A 19,463-nucleotide genomic window follows, 5' to 3' on the forward strand; every position below is an offset into this window, starting at 1 on the left:
GATCAGGCTATAGGAGTCCTCACCTAGTAGGAGCTCTTGGTTATGTTGTCCTTAGTTAGGAAGGTAGTTCAGACCATCACTTAGGGCGACCTCTTTGATAGTTCTTTTTAGTTTGGTCGTGTTGGAGCAGTTAGTTACTGAGAGCGGAATTTAGGTGCTGGGAAGTGCTTAAAAATAGCTAAAAATTATGAATACCAAGGGAAAAATATTCACCGTCAAAGGCGGCGGCTCGACCTAGGATGATTTTAAGCGTCAAAGTGCTTTAAAGGTGCCTGAGCGACACTTGTAGATTTTTCATAATTTTTCAGATAGTCATGCAGGTTGACACAAGCTACTGGCCAATGCGGGATGCCAAGCCGGACGCCCAGGATTTTTCAGAGCTCAATTCCGAGTCCGGACGGGGAAATGGCCAAGAAGTTGGGCAAGATTTGAAGAGGTGGACATTGGAGTGGCCAAAGTGGGCATGACCCTTGGGAGCCCAAATTGAAGATGTAACATGAATTTTTTGACAAAAAACATGGGATGAGGGCGTGAGATATGGCGACGTGAGCAGGGCGCATTTTTCGCTCCATCATGATGATTGACGATTATCAGGCTGCAAACAACCCCCCCCAATGATCATGGGCATTCATTTCCCTCTGGGTGCTGACTCTATCGCCGCCCTTCGCTCGCGCAATGATGGTCTCTTTGAAGATCTCTGATTTCAGTATTTCTCTCTCCTCCCTCTCTCTCTTCTAAAGGCAAGTTCATGTGGGAAGAGGAAGGAAGAAGAAAGAATGGTGGAGGCTTGTCCGGCATGGATCGGATTGCTCCACGGGCTGGAAATGGTGATTTAAGTGTTGTGCTGTACATGAAGTGCTGCTGATTTTTAGATTTACAGCCATAGACATGAAACCCGAAACACGCAAATAAGCGGTAATTCAATTTTTTCAAAGGAAATTTGAGATTTCATGGCTTTTGATTGATAAAATGTTGTTCATGTGGGCTAAAAATTGTTTATGTTGCTGTTTTCCATGAGTACTTGTTGATCATAATCAGAAAATCAGAAAACCATGCATCTTGTGGCTCAAAATAATACACTAAAACACGTAAAATATGGAAAATCAAGGAAAAATGATGTTTTTGGGCATAAAAATGGGAAAATGAATAGGAACACCAACTAAATTTTCATTTTTGCTGCAAGAAGGAACTAAGGGCCACAGCCCATAACCTATTTTGAATTTTCAGTAATTAAGTAATGCAGAAAATAAGGAAAAATACAAGGAAAATAGAAAAAAATCACAAAAAATAGGGGAAAAATGCATTTTGGGTTCGGAAAATTAATGAAAATTAAGAACAATGTTTGTGGGGACTGAAGCATGAGGATTTTCCTCAGTTCAACCCCACCTTTTTCTAGTGTGTTTTTTCCGCTTTCTACACATAAAATGATGGCGAAATGCCCTATAAATCTATACCACAATGCAACATTTGATCGATGGGAGGGTAGAGTGGTTAAAATGTGTCTAAATGTGGAGTCAAATGACGAAAAGATTGCTGTTTTTTGTTTGCATGCCATATAGGCCGGTGAATAATAGAGCCTAGTAGTAAGAGGGTTTCCTTGGTGCTAGGTTCATGCAACGCCGCATAAGATCGGTAGTTGAAAATCATTGAAAGGATGTTTGGCACATGTGCACAATATTGATTTCATAATTGTTTGAGCACTTAGCATCCACAATATGCATAAATCATGGAAATATTTAAAGGTATCAGAAATCCTGGATGCACAGCAATTGCTTTCATTAGGACCTTGACCCACGTTGAGTGAGAGACAGGACACCCTAAGCCATAGGCTTGTCGTGGGGTCTAGGGAAAAGAGAAGTAAGAACCATGGTACATTCCTGTATACGATTAAATGGTACCTTGAGTGGATTTTGTACGGAATGTTTATATGTTGAGCAACGTATCGAGGGCCCAATCCCCAAGGTGTAGGAGAGTCGCAGAGGGGTGGCGGCATTCAGCCGTTGGAGGACCCCCTATGTCTGTGTTCGTACCATTAGGCAATGTGTAAGGGAGTCCCTCTGAGGAGTAGTGGGTGAGAGAAGAGTGGACTACAAACGACGTAATACAAACGCAAGATGTTTAGGAAGGCAATGTATGTGTCATCAGCGCTCCTGGCCGCGAGGCCGTGGGGCTGTTGAGCACGTGAGATAGAGGTCCGGCTAGTGCATGAGCCAGTGCGGGCCCGTTCTAGGTCCCATCAGTGGTGCGTCTGCCGGGAGCCACTTAAAAGTGGCGGTTCTCGAATCCTGGTTGTCTAGGGACCATTTAGCAGTTTATGCCAAAGGACACTGAGATTGATCCGTTATTTATCGATAAGCATCGTCTAGCAGAAATCCAAAAGCTAGAGAGAGACGAAAGAGCTAGGCGACGTGCTGGAATTTTTAGGAGATATTCCCCTAAGCGTAGCGGTGTTGAACCCTTACGAGGGAGTGGATCTAGTGGTCTTGGTACCACAAGCAGTAAGTTAGGAGAAGGTGGAAGCTCTAGTGGTCCGCTTTTTGCCATAAGCCAGTCTACATCAAGTGCGGGAGGTGCAACCTCACCGTCCCCTATTCCTAGTGCAAATCCAATCCTCGTCATGGCGCAGCCTATTGCAATTCCAGCAGGAACGATGGATTTGCTGGCTCTAGGTTACCCGCTACCCATTTTTAATGGGTTAGTGGAGGAAGATGCGGAACTCCACATTAGGGAGTTTCAAAAGCTGATGTTTAACTGTCGCATTCAAGAAGATGGACATTTAATGATGTTCTTCAACATGACTCTCAAAGGAAGAGCTGCCATATGGTATCATGGTTTAGAAGCCAGAACCATATTGAATATTGATTCATTTTATGGAGCTTTTCGAAGGGAGTTTGCCCCTGAAAGGGGTGGGCAATATTGGTTGCGTGTACTCAACGTGACCCACCAAGAACCACACGAGGATATTCGTGCTTATGCGAAGAAAATAAAAGAGGTTTTCCGTAAGTTGGACACCTCTATTCCTATCCCCGCAGCTGCCCAATTGCAATATTTCCTACATGGTTTGGACTTTAATATCCAATTTCAGTTGAGTAGTGTCCCCTTGGGGGATATAGATACTGCCATTACACGAGCACAAGAGGTGAAATCCCGACTACAAGCAGCCTATGCTTCTAGAGGTAATTCGCATATGGGTTTAGTATTGGGAAACAATGTGGCAATGGCCAATGGCAGTAGTGGCCAAGGGATAGCGATGGCTAACCCTAATGGGAGAGGGAACATGATGCAGAATGTCCCTTTATTACCAGCTCCCCCTAGCATGTCGATGCCTACGGGCAGTCAAATGGCTCCAAATGGTGGAGGCCAGGCGGTCAATTCTAATACCATGCTTGTGGCTCAACAACCAGTGCCTAATCGAATTGTTAGGCCGATGGAACGACACGGTAATGACCAAGGCTATGAGTCGAGTGCTTTCAATGTTCTTGGTGAGGTTAAGGACATGATGAAGCATTATACCGACATGATTACGGAGCAGTATCGACAAATAGCCGTTGATGTCAACTTCCTTAAAAAGCAACAAAATTTGATAGGAAGTAGATACCCAGATGAGGGTGCACCTTCGAGGTTTAGTTGCAAATGGTGTGGTGGGCAACACTATCCAAGAAATTGCCCAAATGTTAAGTGCGACATCTGTGGAAAATCCGTCCATTTAGCAGCTACTTGCTGGAGTAAGATCAGTTCCCTCTAGTGAGGTAGTCGGCAACCAGGGCCTGTTAATCATTGTGCGCAAGGAAATGATTCCCAGCGAGAAGATGGGCCTAAACAAATACTGCAACGACCAAAGACTACAGTGGAGGAGCTACCAAGTGGTAGTGGGGTTAGTTTGATTGAGGCTGTACGCGTTAACGATGCTGAAACCGCTAATCTGTGAGCTGTTCTTACAAGAGGTCAAAAGGGTAGAGAAGCCGACAAGGATAAGCCTGTCGACGAAAACCCTAAACAAGGCGACAAAGGAATGCAAGTGTTGGATCCCGCCATGGAAGGGGGACCTTTGAAGCCCGTGGAAAGTAAAGCCAATAAGGAACCACCAAAGAAGAAGGTGAAAGTTAAGAAAGAGGCAATAAAGCCGGTTCAGCGACCTAAAGAGCAGATGGTTTGGCGTGAAAAGCGAGCTCTATCGAACTATCATGAATTTGATTTGGCGAGCTCTCTTTGCGAAGTCAAGCCGGATGTGAATCTTTTACAGCTTATTAAGCTTTCCCCAGGAGTACGCAAGGAATTGAGGAAGATCCTACGTACCGGTTATATCGTAGAACCTTTGGGTATTGCGCGAGTTGGTGATGACTGGTTCGAGCATGCTGAGAAGCATTGCCCAAGGGTTGCAGCCTATGTCGATGGGATATTAGTAGATTATGCCATTGTCGACACGGGATCATCTGTTAACATTATGAGTTCTGAACTGATGGAAAGGTTGGGTCTTGCGATCCAGAAAGATACCTCCACAATTCTCAGAATGGTAGATGATAGTTTGAGACAGTCGGAAGGCTGCATTACTAAGGTCCATGTCACTGTTGCAAATGTAGAATGCCTGTTGGACTTTAGGGTGATTCGTTTTGCAGGCCGTCCAAGTTACCAAGTATTACTCGGACGACCTTGGATCTTGCAAGCAGACTACCAAGTGGATATACCCGCTGGTCGACTAATATTCGGTAGAGGTGCCCAGCGGGGGTGGTGGTTGATGCTTATCCTGAGTCCCCGCAGAGTGAGAGAGCCCCTCTATCTTCTACAGAATTGGAGACATTAGAAGATTTATCTGCCAGTGAGACATCATCGAGTGATGAGTCCAAAGAGGGATCCACCACGGAAGACATCTATCAGATTACTTTGAATGAGCCGATAGAGGGCCAAGATCGTATAAGAGATGCAGATGTTATCGAGCTAGACCTTGGTATGCCTGATGATTCACGGCCAATCAAATTAGGTTCTATGCTCAGCACAGCAAAAAGGGAGGACTATGTGGCCTTGATTCAGGAATTCCGTGATATCTTTGCCTGGAGTTATGATGAGCTGAGAGGCATTCCTCCTAGTCTTGCTGTTCATACAATTCCGTTGAAAGAGGGCAGTCGTCCTGTACAGCAGAAAGTAAGGCGTATGCCTTTCGAACTAAGGGACGGGCTGTTTGAAGAGTTACAGAAGCTTCGAAAAGCGGGTTTGATTTTTCCTGTGCAACACACGGGATGGTGTTCGCCAGTTGTGATCAGAAAGAAGAAGAATAATCAAATCCGATTATGTGTAGACTTTAGGGAGCTGAATAAGAAGACAGTTAAGGACTACTACCCGTTGCCATTTATTGACCAGATTTTGGATTAATTAGCAGGTAGGGAAATATATTCGTTTATGGATTGCTTTGCAGGATATAACCAGATGGCAATTGCAGAAGAGGACAAGTTGAAAACAACTTTTATTACTGTATTTGGTACTTTTGCGTACCATGTGATGGCCTTTGGTTTATACAATGTGCCTAGTTCGTGGCAACGAATAGCAGATAAGACATTCGGTGACATATCCCCTGAAGAGTTGAAGGTGTTTATTGATGACTTAGGGGCCGCCACCGTGAGAGAAAGGCAGTTGATCATTTTAAGAAAATGCTTTGAGCGCTGTAGACAATTTTGCATCACTCTAAACCCACGGAAGTGTGTTTTTGGAGTACCTTATGGGCTATTGCTGGGTCATGTGGTCAGTTCGGTTGGAATTGCGACAGACCCCGAAAAGGTCAAAGTTATAGTTGCCATGGGTCCACCACGCACTCCGAAAGAAGTTCATAGCTTTCTGTCTTCGGTTGGTTATTACCGTAGATTCATAAACGCCTTGGCAGAAAGAACGTTGCCGCTTACAAATTTATTATCCTTTAGCTGTTCGTTTGTATGGGGTGACCCTTGTAAGGTAGCATTCGAGGACGTGAAATAGGAGCTAGCAAGAGCGCGCATTTTAAAAGCACCTAAAAGAGGTGAGGTATTCTATATATTCTCGACAGCCACCATGTATAGTATCAGCTGCTGTTTAGCCCAAATTTGGGAAGAGAAGTGGTATCACCCGATTGCTTTTGCTAGCCGGAAGCTGGGGGTATCGAAAATCAATTATACCTACATGGAGAAGTTATGTCTAGCGATGGTCTTTGGGACCAAGAAATTCAGGCATTATATTCTCTATGAGAAAGTCGTGCTTTATACGAAGGCGGAGGGGCTTCGATTATTGATGAATAAGCTACAGCCGCCTGATCGTTTAGCGAAGTGGTTAATCACTTTGCAGGAATTTGATTATGAAATCCGTAGTAAGCCACCAAGGTTGCAAGGCATCGTGGAATGTCTTGTGGACTTTGGGGAGCCGAAAGAATCTGTGGCTGAAGGTAGTGACATGGAGTTATTATTCAAAATAGATACGGCATCTATTCCCTCCTGGTATGCTGCAATAACACATTATTTATCAATGGGAGAGGCGGGATCCGAATTATCTAAAACTGAGAGAAGGAAAATTACGCAGCAAGCGTTAAAGTTTGCTTTGATCGCAGGTACATTATATCGGCAAGGTGTTGATGACATCTATCGCCGATGTGTGATGCCTGACGAGGTGCCATTCATTTTGGAAGAGTGCCATGATTCTGCTTGCGGCGGCCATTTTGCTGGATGGCTTACAGCACAAAAGGCTTTAAGAGAAGGTTATTGGTGGCCTGCCATCTTCCAGGATGCGTTTGCGTATGTTAAGAGATGCGATATTTGTCAACGACATGATAGTCGAGAGAATAGGAAATGACCACTTACCCCTATTATGGCGATACTTCCATTTGAGAAGTGGGGAATAGACTTTGTGGGTCCTATTACTCCGTCGTCGACTGTGCAAAAGAGGTATATCATTGTAGCAACTGACTACTTCACAAAGTGGTCAGAAGCACGTGCAACAAGGAAAGATGATGCTAAAGAAACTGCTAGTTTCCTTTTAGAGCAGATAATATGCCGTTTTGGTCCGCCGAAAGAATTAGTGTCGGACCGCGGAACCCATTTCCTGAATAAGGTGATCAAAAGTTTGACAGAGACTTGGCAAATCAAGCATAACAAGACAACCCCATATAACCCGCAAGCCAATGGGCAAGTTGAAAGCACCAACAAGCAGCTTGTGGGCATCCTGTCCAAAATTGTGTCGGAAAAGAAACGGGATTGGGATAAAAAGTTATACGTGGCAGTGTGGGCCTATAATACGACCTTCAAACGAGCCACTGGCCATACCCCGTTCAAGTTAGTATATGGGGAGGAGTGTGTCTTGCCTTTAGAAATTGAGCTGCCGACTATTCGGTTTGCCATCAATCATTCTTTGAGTGATGAAGACGCACTTTTTGAGCGCTTGACGACATTGGCACATTTAGATGAGCTTAAGCTGCAGAGCTTATTGCACCAAGAAGTGGCGAAGCGCCGAATGAAGCAGCTACACGACCTCAAAGCCAAGAAATACACCTTCAAGAGAGGACAGCTTGTTCTGTATTATGATGCACGACATGAATTATTTCCAGGCAAGCTAGAGCCCAAATGGGACGGGCCCTATAGGATCGTTAGAATAGGAAAGAATAAGTCCACAGTTTTGTTAGCCGACCTTGAGGGGATAGAATTTAAAAATAAGGTTAATCTTAATAAGATTAAACCTTATTATTTCTGATTGCACTAATACTATGACTGCCTTGCAGGTCTAGGCGAGATCGATCAAACATCTGCAAGGAAATCGTGATAGAGGTTGATGGTCGTCTGATCCCTTATTTAGAACACCCATATTTAGAACAGCGGTATCATCAGGAAAAGCTCATTTGGTGGAGCAAAGGATACAAGGTGACTGAGCAAGAAGGCGGGACATTTATTTGGGAAATCAAAGACTTCTGCCATCACTGCCTACAAATTTTGACGAGCATCCCTGTTGAATTCAATGATGATGGAGGGATGGAGCCTACAGTCCACCCGTTGAATATGCTGAATTTCGATTACCATAATTACGAGTAGAGTTCCGGATGGCGGGATATGTAAACCCTTTATGGACGTACACCTTGTACTTTGATGGGGCGTCCAGGGGTGCATGCAAAAAAGGAAGTGTAGGAGTTGTCATCCGAGACCCCTGACGACGCATTGTTATGAAGTTAGCTGCTTATCTCGGGGTGAATTTTACCAATAACATGGCCGAATACAAACCCCTGATTATGGGTTTGAATATTGCAAAGAAGGGTGGTATCCGCCAGTTATTGGTGAAAGGGGACTCTCAATTGGTTTTAAATCAACTCAATGGGACGTACATGGTACGAAACCCCATCCTCTGCATGTACCATCATACTGCCATAGCCCTGCTAGATGAATTCGATAGAGTGTCTTTTCAGCTGATTCCACGAGATTGGAATCAGTTTGCCGATTCATTGGCTAATCTTGCGTATGAAGAAGACCTCTTCTTTAATTATGGCCCTTGTCCCGATATATCTATTGACGATGAGACAGGACCTGGTCGTTTGTGGGGTATGCTTTCTGAACATGCCCTCTTTGGCAGACGATGGTTGATTTGGGTGATGCAGAGGGTAAGTGAGACTCATTTGCCTTTATTATCTTGGACCCACAGACTGATTAGACGACATGTGATGCGAACACCTCTTGCGATATACGCAGGAGGGATGGGTCATAATTTAATGCACCTAGTTTAGGGCTACGAGCTTCTGTCCCCCTGGGAATGGTATGCTTTGATGTCTCTTAAAGTTGTTTCCAGGAGGATGTTATGCGTAGTCATGTTTTATTTCATTAGGCCAAGAGGGCCGATTCAGTTTTGTAGCAAAGTCAGTTTTATTTCATTAGGCCAAGAGGGCCATTTCCCTGTCTAGTGCAGGTGCATTTAATCGGGTTTTTGTTTTAAGTGTTGTGCTGGACAGGTTTCGTGATTCGTGGAATTTGGTGGAGCTTGGAGGAGCCTTTGCTGCGATGGAAGCTTCTTGTGGCCAATCCAGGTGATACCTCTCCTTTACGAGTACCTTTCTTTCCTGTTATGTGTGTATTTGTACTTGTCGAGGGGATACATTTTTTGTTGGGAAGCCGGCAACCAAGGCATGCAGTCCCAGGTTTAGGTTAAGTATGTTTGAGGGAGGTCGGAGTAGTCATTGCCTCCTGTAAAGACATTGTCATGCATCGAAAGACCTGTTTTAGAAGGAAGTCCTAGTGGCCCTGTTCTGCTAGCCTGCTAGGCAGCCGTTCTAGGAGTTCTTGTTAGTAGTGAGACAGTTAGAGAAGCCTGCCAGAAGATAATAATGATGATGCCAAGAAACCCTGAACATCCTAAAAGATGAATATCAATACGAAGGTGTGTAAAAAGGGGTTCTAACCCCTATTAAAGAAATGAAATGAAATGAAAATGTATAAGCAGTTGATCATTTCCTTGCGAAGGCCTGGTAGGTTCCTGGGGATGAGTCAGGCCCGGGGCCGATACCTTGTCTTCCTAGGGGTGGCCTCTTGCTGGAAAAAAAAAACTGATAAAACAAGGAAGGTTGGAGCGAAAATAAAAGTGAGCGTTAGAAAAGGATTAAGTGTCGCCTTGCGAGGGCTTGGTAGGTTCTTGGGTGCCGAGACAGGTCCTGAGACTGATGCCCTGTTCTCCTTGGGTCACTACGCTCAACTCCCTCCTTTTTACATGCCTAAGTATGTTCATCCAATACAAACCCTAAAAGAAGAACTGTACTGAAAGAAAATACTCCTTGATCAGGCTATAGGAGTCCTCGCCTTATAGGAGCTCCTAGTTGTGTTGTCTTTAGTTGGTAAGTAGTTCAGACTACCACTTAGGGCAACCTCTTTGATAGGGTTTTTTAGTTTGGCGGTGTTGGAGCAGTTGGTTCGTGACTCGCTTCGGATCTTCTATTAGATGATGCTAGGCCTACTCCTTGTGGATGTCATGCCTTGGTTCTATCTAGGGGTAGGGGGAGCATTGTGCTGAGTTTGATTATATATTTGTTTTGTATCAGTTTGATGCTTCTTTGGTTATTTATGTGCAGATATGGTCGTGGATTCGACGGACTGGGTCGCCCTATCCCGTGGTCGCCAATGAGAGTGGAATTTAGGTGCCGGGAAGTACTTAAAAATAGCTAAAATTTATGAATACCAAGGGAAAAATATTCACCGTCAAAGGCGACGGCTCGACCTAGGACGATTTTAAGCGTCAAAGTGCTTTAAAGGTGCCCGAGCGACACTTGTAGATTTTTCATAATTTTTCAGACAGTCGTGCAAGTTGACACAAGCTACTGGCCAATGGGGGATGCCAAGCCGGACGCCCATGATTTTTCAGAGCTCAATTCCGAGTCCGGATGGGGAAATGGCCAAGAAGTTGGGCAAGATTTGAAGAGGTGGACATTGGAGTGGCCAAAGTGGGCATGACCCTTGGGAGCCCAAATTGAAGATGTAACATGAATTTTTTGACAAAAAACATGGGATGAGGGCGTGAGATATGGCGACGTGAGCAGGGCGCATTTTTCGCTCCATCATGATGATTGATAATTACCAGGCTGCAAACAATCCCCCCCCAATGATCATGGGCATTCATTTCCCTCTGGGTGCTGACTCTATCACCGCCCTTCGCTCACGCAATGATGGTCTCTTTGAAGATCTCTGATTTCAGTCTTTCTCTCTCCTCCCTCTCTCTCTTCTAAAGGCAAGTTCATGTGGGAAGAGAAAGGAAGAAGAAAGAATGGTGGAGGCTTGTTCGGCATGGATTGGATTGCTCCACGGGCTGGAAATGGTGATTTAAGTGTTGTGCTGGACGTGAAGTGCTGCTGATTTTCAGATTTGCAGCCATGGACATGAAATCCGAAACACGCAAATAAGTGGTAATTCAATTTTTTCAAAGGAAATTTGAGATTTCATGGCTTTTGATTGATAAAATATTGTTCATGTGGGCTAAAAATTGTTTATGTTGCTGTTTTCCATGAGTACTTGTTGATCATAATCAGAAAATCAAAAAACCATGCATCTTGTGGCTCAAAATAATACACTAAAACACGTAAAATATGGAAAATCAAGGGAAAATGATGTTTTTGGGCATAAAAATGGGAAAATGAATAGGAACACCAACTAAATTTTCATTTTTGCTGCAAGAAGAGCTAAGGGCCACAGCCCATAACCTATTTTGAATTTTCAGTAATTAAATAATGCAAAAAATAAGGAAAAATACAAGGAAAATAGAGGAAAATCACAAAAAATAGGAGAAAAATGCATTCCGGGTGCGGAAAATTAATAAAAATTAAGAACAATGTTTGTGAATGTTTGTGGGGACTGAAGCATGAGGATTTTCCTCAGTTCAACCCCACCTTCTTGTTCTAGTGTGTTTTTCCCACTTTCTACACATAAAATGATGGCAAAATGCCCTATAAATCCATACCACAATGCAACATTTGATCGATGGGAGGGTAGAGTGGTTAAAATGTGTCTAAATGTGGAGTCAAATGACGAAAAGATTGCTTTTTTTTGTTTGCATGCCATATAGGTCGGTGAATAATTATAAAATAAGAGCCTAGTAGCAAGAGGGTTTCCTTGGTGCTAGGTTCGTGCAACGCCGCATAAGATCGGTAGTTGAAAATCATTGAAAGGATGTTTGGCACATGTGCACAATATTGATTTCATAATTGTTTGAGCACTTAGCATCCACAATATGCATAAATCATGGAAATATTTAAAGGTATCAGAAATCCTGGATGCACAGCAATTGCTTTCATTAGGACCTTGACCCACGTTGAGTGAGAGACAGGACACCCTAAGCCATAGGCTTGTCGTGGGGTCTAGGGAAAAGAGAAGTAAGGACCATGGTACATTCCTGTATACGATTAAATGGTACCTTGAGTGGATTTTGTACGGAATGTTTATATGTTGAGCGACGCATCGAGGGGCCAATCCCCAAGGTGTAGGAGAGTCGCAGAGGGGTGGCGGCATTCAGCCGTTGGAGGACCCCCTATGTCTGTGTTCGTGCCATTAGGCAATGTGTAAGGGACTCCCTCTGAGGAGTAGTGGGTGAGAGAAGAGTGGACTACAAACGACGTAATACAAATGCAAGATGTTTAGGAAGGCAATGTATGTGTCATCAACGCTCCTGGCCGCGAGGCCGTGGGGTTGTTGAGCACGTGAGATAGAGGTCCGGCTAGTGCATGAGCCAGTGCTGGCCCATTCTAGGTCCCATCAGTTTACTGACTAGCTTCGGACCTTCTATCAGTTTATGCTAGGCCTACTCCTTGTGGATTTCATGCCTTGGTTTTGTCAGAGGGTAGGGTGAGCATTGTGCTGTGTTTTAGTATGTATCTATTTTGTCTCAGCTTGATGCTTCCTTTGGTTGTTTTGTGCAAATTTGTTGTGGGATTCGATGGGCTGAGTCGCCCTATCCCGTGGTTGCCAATGAGAGCGGAGTTTTAAGCCCGGGATGTGCCTAAAATTTGCCAAAAAATCTGAAATTTAGGGGAAAAATATTCAACATTGAAGGCGGCGGCTGTAGCTAGGACAATTTTAAGCACCAAGTGAAAGACGTCTTTTAAAAGGCGCCCGAGCGACACTTGTGGATTTTTGATGATTTTTTCAACTACCATACGGAATGTCAGGAGTTGCCAGTCAGTGTGGGATGTCAAGCCGAACGCCCAGGATTTTTTAGAGCTCGAATAGGAGCCCGTAAAAAGAAGGAGTCAACAAATGGTCAAGATTTGAAAGGGTGGCCAAACCTTGGACCAAAAGGGGATGTGCCCTTTGGAGCCTTGGACCCCCCCTCCCTCCCCCCCCCCAATTTTTTCATGCAAATCGTGAAGAAGCATGGCGTGGAGAAAAAAACGTGAGCAGTTCATGGCGGTGCATTTTTCGCCCTCTCCTTCATGATGATGAATGCCAAGCTGAAAGCAACCCATACAACCGATCTTGGGGCTTATCTTCTCTCTCTTTGCTGATCTTATCGCCGCCCTTCGCACGTGGAATGGCTGTGTGGATGAAGAGAACAGATTCTAGTCTTTCTCTCTCCTCCCTCTCTCTTTTCCCTATGGGCTATTCTTGTGTACCCTCTTGATGAAGGAACCGGGAAGGGAGAATGAAGAAAATGGTGAAGAAGATTGATGGAGATGCTGAAGATTGAAGTACAGCATTGGATGGAGAGCAATGGAGGCTCTGTTTTCTGGTTAGCAAAATCATTCAAGGCGTCTCGGGTTACATAAAAATACGGTATGATCATTTTTATGAAGAAAATAAAGGATTTTTTATAGTTTATGATGATAATTATGTTCTTATTGGATGAAAATTTGTGTGTGTGCTATTTGCACCATGAATAATTGCTATGTATCAGAAAATATTGGTTTTGCAATGATTTACATGCTTTATTTAATTCCCGTAAACCCGAAATGTGGATTTTAAGTGGTAAAATGGTAGTTTTTTCGTTTCGAGTGGGGAAAAGATGTTCCCATGGGGGAAATATGGAAGGTAAATGGAATGTTAGTATGCTGAAGTGATTGGAACAAGAAAAACTAGAAAATAGTATATTTATTGCCAAATAAATCAAGAAAATGAAAAAAATAAGAAAAAAATAGAAATACGTCTTGGAAAAATAAGAAAAAATATGAGAATTATTTGTGGATGTATGGTAGTGGCAAAGCATGAGGTTTATCCTCAGTTTGCCCTATCTCCTTGTCAAAGTTTGTGATTTATCACTTTCTATACATCAAAACATGACAAAATGAACCTCTACACCTGTGCGACGAAGGCAATACCTAAACGTAGGGGGTTGGGAGGTTTGAATGGTGTGATTTGCATGCTGATTGTTGCTGATTTTTTTATGCATACCATGTCATAGAGTCCATGTTATGTTAATTAAGAGGATAGTACCACGGGCATGGTCTCGGTGCTATCCTTTCATCGCTGCAATGCATTAGTGAATAAGCATTAAAAGCCTGGTTGTGCACCAAGCACGTTGCTGATTTGAAAATTATGTTTGAGCACTTTAGGATCATTCACCTTTGCATGTGCATGACGATCATGGTATCGGAATAAAAATCCTGGATGCATAGCATCTGGTTTCAATGGGAATGACCCACACTGAGTATGGAAAGGCATCCTAAGCTGTAGGATAGATGTTCGGTTCTTGGGGGATTATTTAGTAAGGAAACATGTTATCATCTCCTGGATTCGAAATGAAGAGTGGAGTTTGTTTGTTTGGTTTATATGTTGAGCAGTGCATCAAGGGGCTAATCCCTGCGATGTAAGAGAGCTACAATGGGGCCGCGGTGTTTCTACCGAGAGGCTACCTCCTATGTATGTGATTATCATGGTATTTATTGTCAATGTGTATGGGTTCTCCCTCTGTGGAGTTTATAGAAAGGGAAATGTTTGACTACAAAACTACAAAACTATAAATTCATAGATTAGGCTTTAGGACAGTTTGTCCTTTAACAGTAGATTGACGCTCCTGGTCCGCGAGGCTGTGAGGGTGTGTTTGTTTGTTATGAGTATGAGGTCCGGCTAGTGCCATAGCCAGTGCTGCCGGCACATTTCAGGTCCCATCACTTGTTAACAAAACATAGAGATAAGTTATTGTAAAAGCTATAGGATTGTCAATAGAAGAAGCACTCATTGGAGGAACCCATCAAAGCATACCAAAGAAAACATAATATTTTCGGCCTTCAAAATCAACAAGATCTCTCAAGAATATTGAGCATCTCAAATAAGGAGGAGGTGGTTGTAGTAAAAGAATCCAAGCAATAAGGTATATCTTTTTACTTAAGAAATGTTGAATATAAATTTTCTTCTAATAGTATCTAATTTATGATATTCATCTTGTGTAGGTCTCTTCTTTAACCAAATGTAAGTGAGAGAGATGCTTCAAGGGCATCTCAATTTTATTTTCATATCTTGCCCTCAGTAATGCTAGAGGATATTCTTAATGAGAAGAAGTTCAAAAAAGTAAAGTAATAATGCTTGGATTCTTTTATTAGGCATCATACCTTGGATTTTAAGCTAATGTAAAAAACTTCGGATGGTATTGTATTAGTTGGATGCGCATAAATAGATTTTCTAACAAGTGAAGACTAGAGTGAAGTGACAGTAGTGAGCTATGAAAGGACACTGTAGTGGTTCTGGTGACTCTTCATATCAGACATACCTCTTGGGAGGGGTATCCACGACCTAAGAAGGATTATTGAGGGTGATTTTTGAGAGATTGTAGTGAGGATATGATGTATTATTGATGGAGAGAGAGAGAGAGAGAGAGTCAGAGATAGCCAATTCTACTCAACCAAAGTGATTGTATATGAGAGATTGAGAGAGAAGACTATGAAGATATTGAAGATGAATACTATGTGATGTATTTCCATTCAAAGATGGTGTATTCCTTTGCTTTCTTTGTTCTATTGATGGATTTTGTGAAGATGTTGAAGAATATGGTTGATTCTATCAAATCCGTGGGAGATCTACATAATGCTGCATGAAGATTTGTTGTGCCTGGTGTTCTTTTCTTCATTGTGATCATATGAAACATGATAAACAAGCTTGTTGGTGTTACAAGATAGATTTTCTTGCAAGAGAATTCCCTTTTCCTTGGTGTTCCTCTTGGGGCTCCATGTTTTTGGTGCGCAGCCGGGGAAACTTGCCATCAACAAGCACCAGAAGAGGCTGAAAATGAAGGAAATGGCATTGCCAAGAAGAGAAGAATTCAATGGATGTTTGTAAAGTTCCTTCTTCCACTGAAGAGTTGGAATTCCTCATAATCAAAGCCACTTTCCACAAGAAGTTCATCCCACAATGGCGGAAACACATCACCATCATGATGCATGCTCTATGTGGTGGACAGTTTCCTCTTCCTGTTGAAGCAGCAGAAACTTGCATCTTGGTGGCAAAATGTTTGGGAATAAAGTGAAGAGCAGAAACAGAGAGAATGACCATCCATGGAAGATTTGGCATTCATTGAGAAGTTTCCAGACAACATCAAGTGGGAGATTGTGAAGAAGCTTCAGGAGTCTTGGTCTGTAGAGGTTCACAAAGACAAGAAGAAAAAGAGTTGGAATTTGTTCGTGGATGCTCAACAGCAAGATACATGGGATGCTTGGTGTACTGATAATCTTCTGTTTGTTCAATTAGCAACCCACTGGAAGTTGGTAGACAGAGTGTTTTTCACAACATACACTATTGAAACTATCAGAAGCTGGCATTACTATGATGATGGCACCACCACAATGCTCAGACGTATGCATTTTGACACCTTCAGAACCGAATACCTTCCTCTGTGCAGTGGAATGAAAGCAGAATTCAGGGACGTTGAAAAGAAAGAAGTAGAAGAAATATTGGCAAGAGAGTCCTCCAGAGACTGAAGCCTTCTGTTAACCCTCTGTGGAGCACTAACAACATAGTGGAGCCAACCCCCTGATGAATGACGCAATAAAGAGGCAAGCGTTAGAACGAGTCCAGAGGTATGTGAGAAGAGAGAAAGCAAAAATCAAGGCTGAGAACGAGCTCGCAACAGAAGCCGCCTTTGATGCCCTTGCGGAACTCTTTACAGAAGTCCCAATGGCACATCAAGCCCTTCCTCCTCCTGCTGGAGGTCCACTTCCAAGCCAGATCCGTCCTAGAAATATTGATGACAGGCCAGCGAATGTAGTTCCATTGCCAGTTTTTAAGGGAGAGTACAATGAAGACCCCGATCTTCATGTAGCAGAGTTTATGGTAGCGTGTGTGGCTAACAATGCCAGAACCCCTGAGCATTGGTTGGCAATATTCCCCGCCACTTTTAAGGGCGCGGCGTTTCAGTGGTATGAGAGACAAGCAGCAGGAACTTTTGGCACATGGGACGACCTGAAGTTGGCCTTCCTCACTAAATTCAGGCGTGAAGGTTTTGAAGAGCGGATGAGAGAGGAATTCATGAACCTAAGTCAGTTCGCTGGAGAAAGAGTAGAAGCCTATGTCTCACGAATGGAATCCATCCTAAAGAGATGGACTAACCATAATCTAGATGATGGCATTCAGAAGGGAGTGTTTCTCAGAGGATTACAACCAGAAGTCTGTAAGTTTGTGGAGCTGCAAAGACCAGCCACACTGCAAGCTGCAACAGAAGGTGCAAGACTGTACGATGAAGTGGAAGCTAGATTGGCACTGAATCCAGGAAGAGGAGTCCTACCTCCTCTGATGCATGGAATGATGTATCCAGCAAATGCAGTCCCAAGGACTGTTCCCTACCCCTACCAACAGATGCCCCCGGTATCACAGTACAGTGCACCAAATCCACAGTGGCCACCATCCATGCCTCAAATGGTGGTTCAACCACAACAGCAATGGTCCCAACCAATTTCCTCCATGCCAAATCAGCAGCAACAGTGGAACCCTACCAACTGGAGCCAATAGCCAACAGTTCAAATAGGAGCTCTGAATCAGAACCAGAACAGAGACCTCTCTGTACCAGCCCAACCGGTTTATGCAGTGATTACAGAGACTCCTCAAAACCCTACTGCCAGTGCCTCAAGAGGTGAAAGCTTGAAGGATTACTTATCCAACTCAGTTGCAAACATCAAAAAGGAGTTGATGGATGTGATTACAGAGCAGCTACAGACGCTGAAAGTGAATACCGTGAGCATATCCAACGTTGCAGGAGCAGGAAGAGATGTGATGCGGTCAAATACTTGGTGTGGTAAGTGTCATCAAGCAGGCCATTTAGCCACTGAATGTACACGAAAACCAACCATTCCTGGAGCCTTCTGTTCCTACTGTTTACGGAAAAACCATACAGAGGACATTTGCTCTCTGAAGGAGATGCATGATAGGAGAAAGAAGGAAGAAGACGCAAGATTCAACTTGTTGGAATCCAAAATGACAACACATGATATTGGACCCAAGCCTAGAGAGTTTGGTCCTAATTTCGGACCCAGAAGATTTCCCTCTCAAAGTTACAGAGGAAGACAGTCTGGCGGTGGTCAGAGATCAGAAGTGGAGTGTTATAGATGAGGAGAAAAGGGACACATCTCACCAAATTGTCCAAATCCCAGAAGGTCAGTGGATTACAAGCCCTTATGCAGTCGATGCAAAGGAGAAGGCCACACTGCAAAAGACTGTCCAAGCCCAGCCCCAGTGAAAAACAGTGCTACTGATAGTCCGGCCAAGGCCCAAGAGCCTACCTCCAACTTAGTGGAATTGGAAGTTGCTGCCATCACTCGTGCAAAGCAGAAGGAACCACCTGTCCAGAAAGAAAATAACCCTCCTACCAGAACAGTGAAGTTCAATCTTCCACCATAAGAACAGAATAGAACAGAGCCTAACAGTGCCGTACAGAGCACTACAGTGCCACAGAGAGTTACAGAGACAGTTACAGAGACAGGACCAGAGGTCCAGGATACAGAAGAGGAGGAAGTGCCACAAGTGGCAGAAGAAGTTCCTGTAATTCCTCTGTTGGAAGAAAGAGGGAAAATGAAAATGGGTGTTGCTCCATTCCCTAACCGGTTAGAGAAGCCAGTGGATCCTATTAAGGAATACGATCTGGTCAGAGATCTAGATACCTTTAAACCAAACCTCACATTCCGACAATTATTGATGTTGTCTCCTAGTTTCCGGAAAAGGTTCAAAAGTATACTGACAAGAAGACGTGGCTTAAGGATTGCTCCCTCAACAGCAACAAAGTCCAACAAGGCTCCAGAGCCTGTAAAAGAGGTGGATGTGGCTAACGCTTTCCTAGATCCGGGTACCCCAGAGATTGGCGTGTGGATAGAAGGCTGCTTCATTGCAAATGCACTGATTGATGGAGGTTCATCAGTGAACATGATGACGGATGTTACAATGAAGGATCTAGGCTTACAAGGTGTGCAACCAACCCAATGGCTCATCAGACTGGCGGATCAGAGTAGGATCAAGCCTTTGGGTATTCTCCCATATGTGAAGACTACAGTAGCTGGAAAATATTATTGGCTAACCTATTTGGTGGTGAAGCCAAACTCTTATGGTACATCCTATCCTCTGTTACTGGGCAGACCATGGCTTTTTGAAGCCCGAGCAAGGACGGATTGGTTCAAAGGAACCTTGACCTTGGGTAGAGGACCCAACAAAGTGGTGCTGAAACTGTATGGTTCTCAAAAAGGACATGGATCCACCTCCTTGGAATTATCTTCTGACTCCCCTAATGAGGCTACAGATGGAACATCAGCAGACGAAGATGCTGTCAAACAGATCCTTCCCAAGAAAACAGTGGCACATTCCTTAACAGTGGATACTGTAAGCCGACTCCTAAAAGATGCAAAGCCATTATCAATGGGTGAATACTTCCTGCCTGAACCGGGAATGACTTCTGAAATCACTTCTGAGAGTGAGATAGAAGCATGGATGTACTGCTCTCCCTGTTACATGGCCATAGCAGAAGCAGAGACAGAGGCAGAAGAGGAAACAGAGAATCTGTTCTTCTGTTACAGAGTGCCTACAGAGACA

This window comes from Lygodium microphyllum, chromosome 2 (assembly GCF_053477565.2).
Source record: "Lygodium microphyllum isolate KBCC chromosome 2, Lygodium_microphyllum_v1.1.10, whole genome shotgun sequence".
NCBI classification, from domain to species: Eukaryota; Viridiplantae; Streptophyta; class Polypodiopsida; order Schizaeales; family Lygodiaceae; genus Lygodium; species Lygodium microphyllum.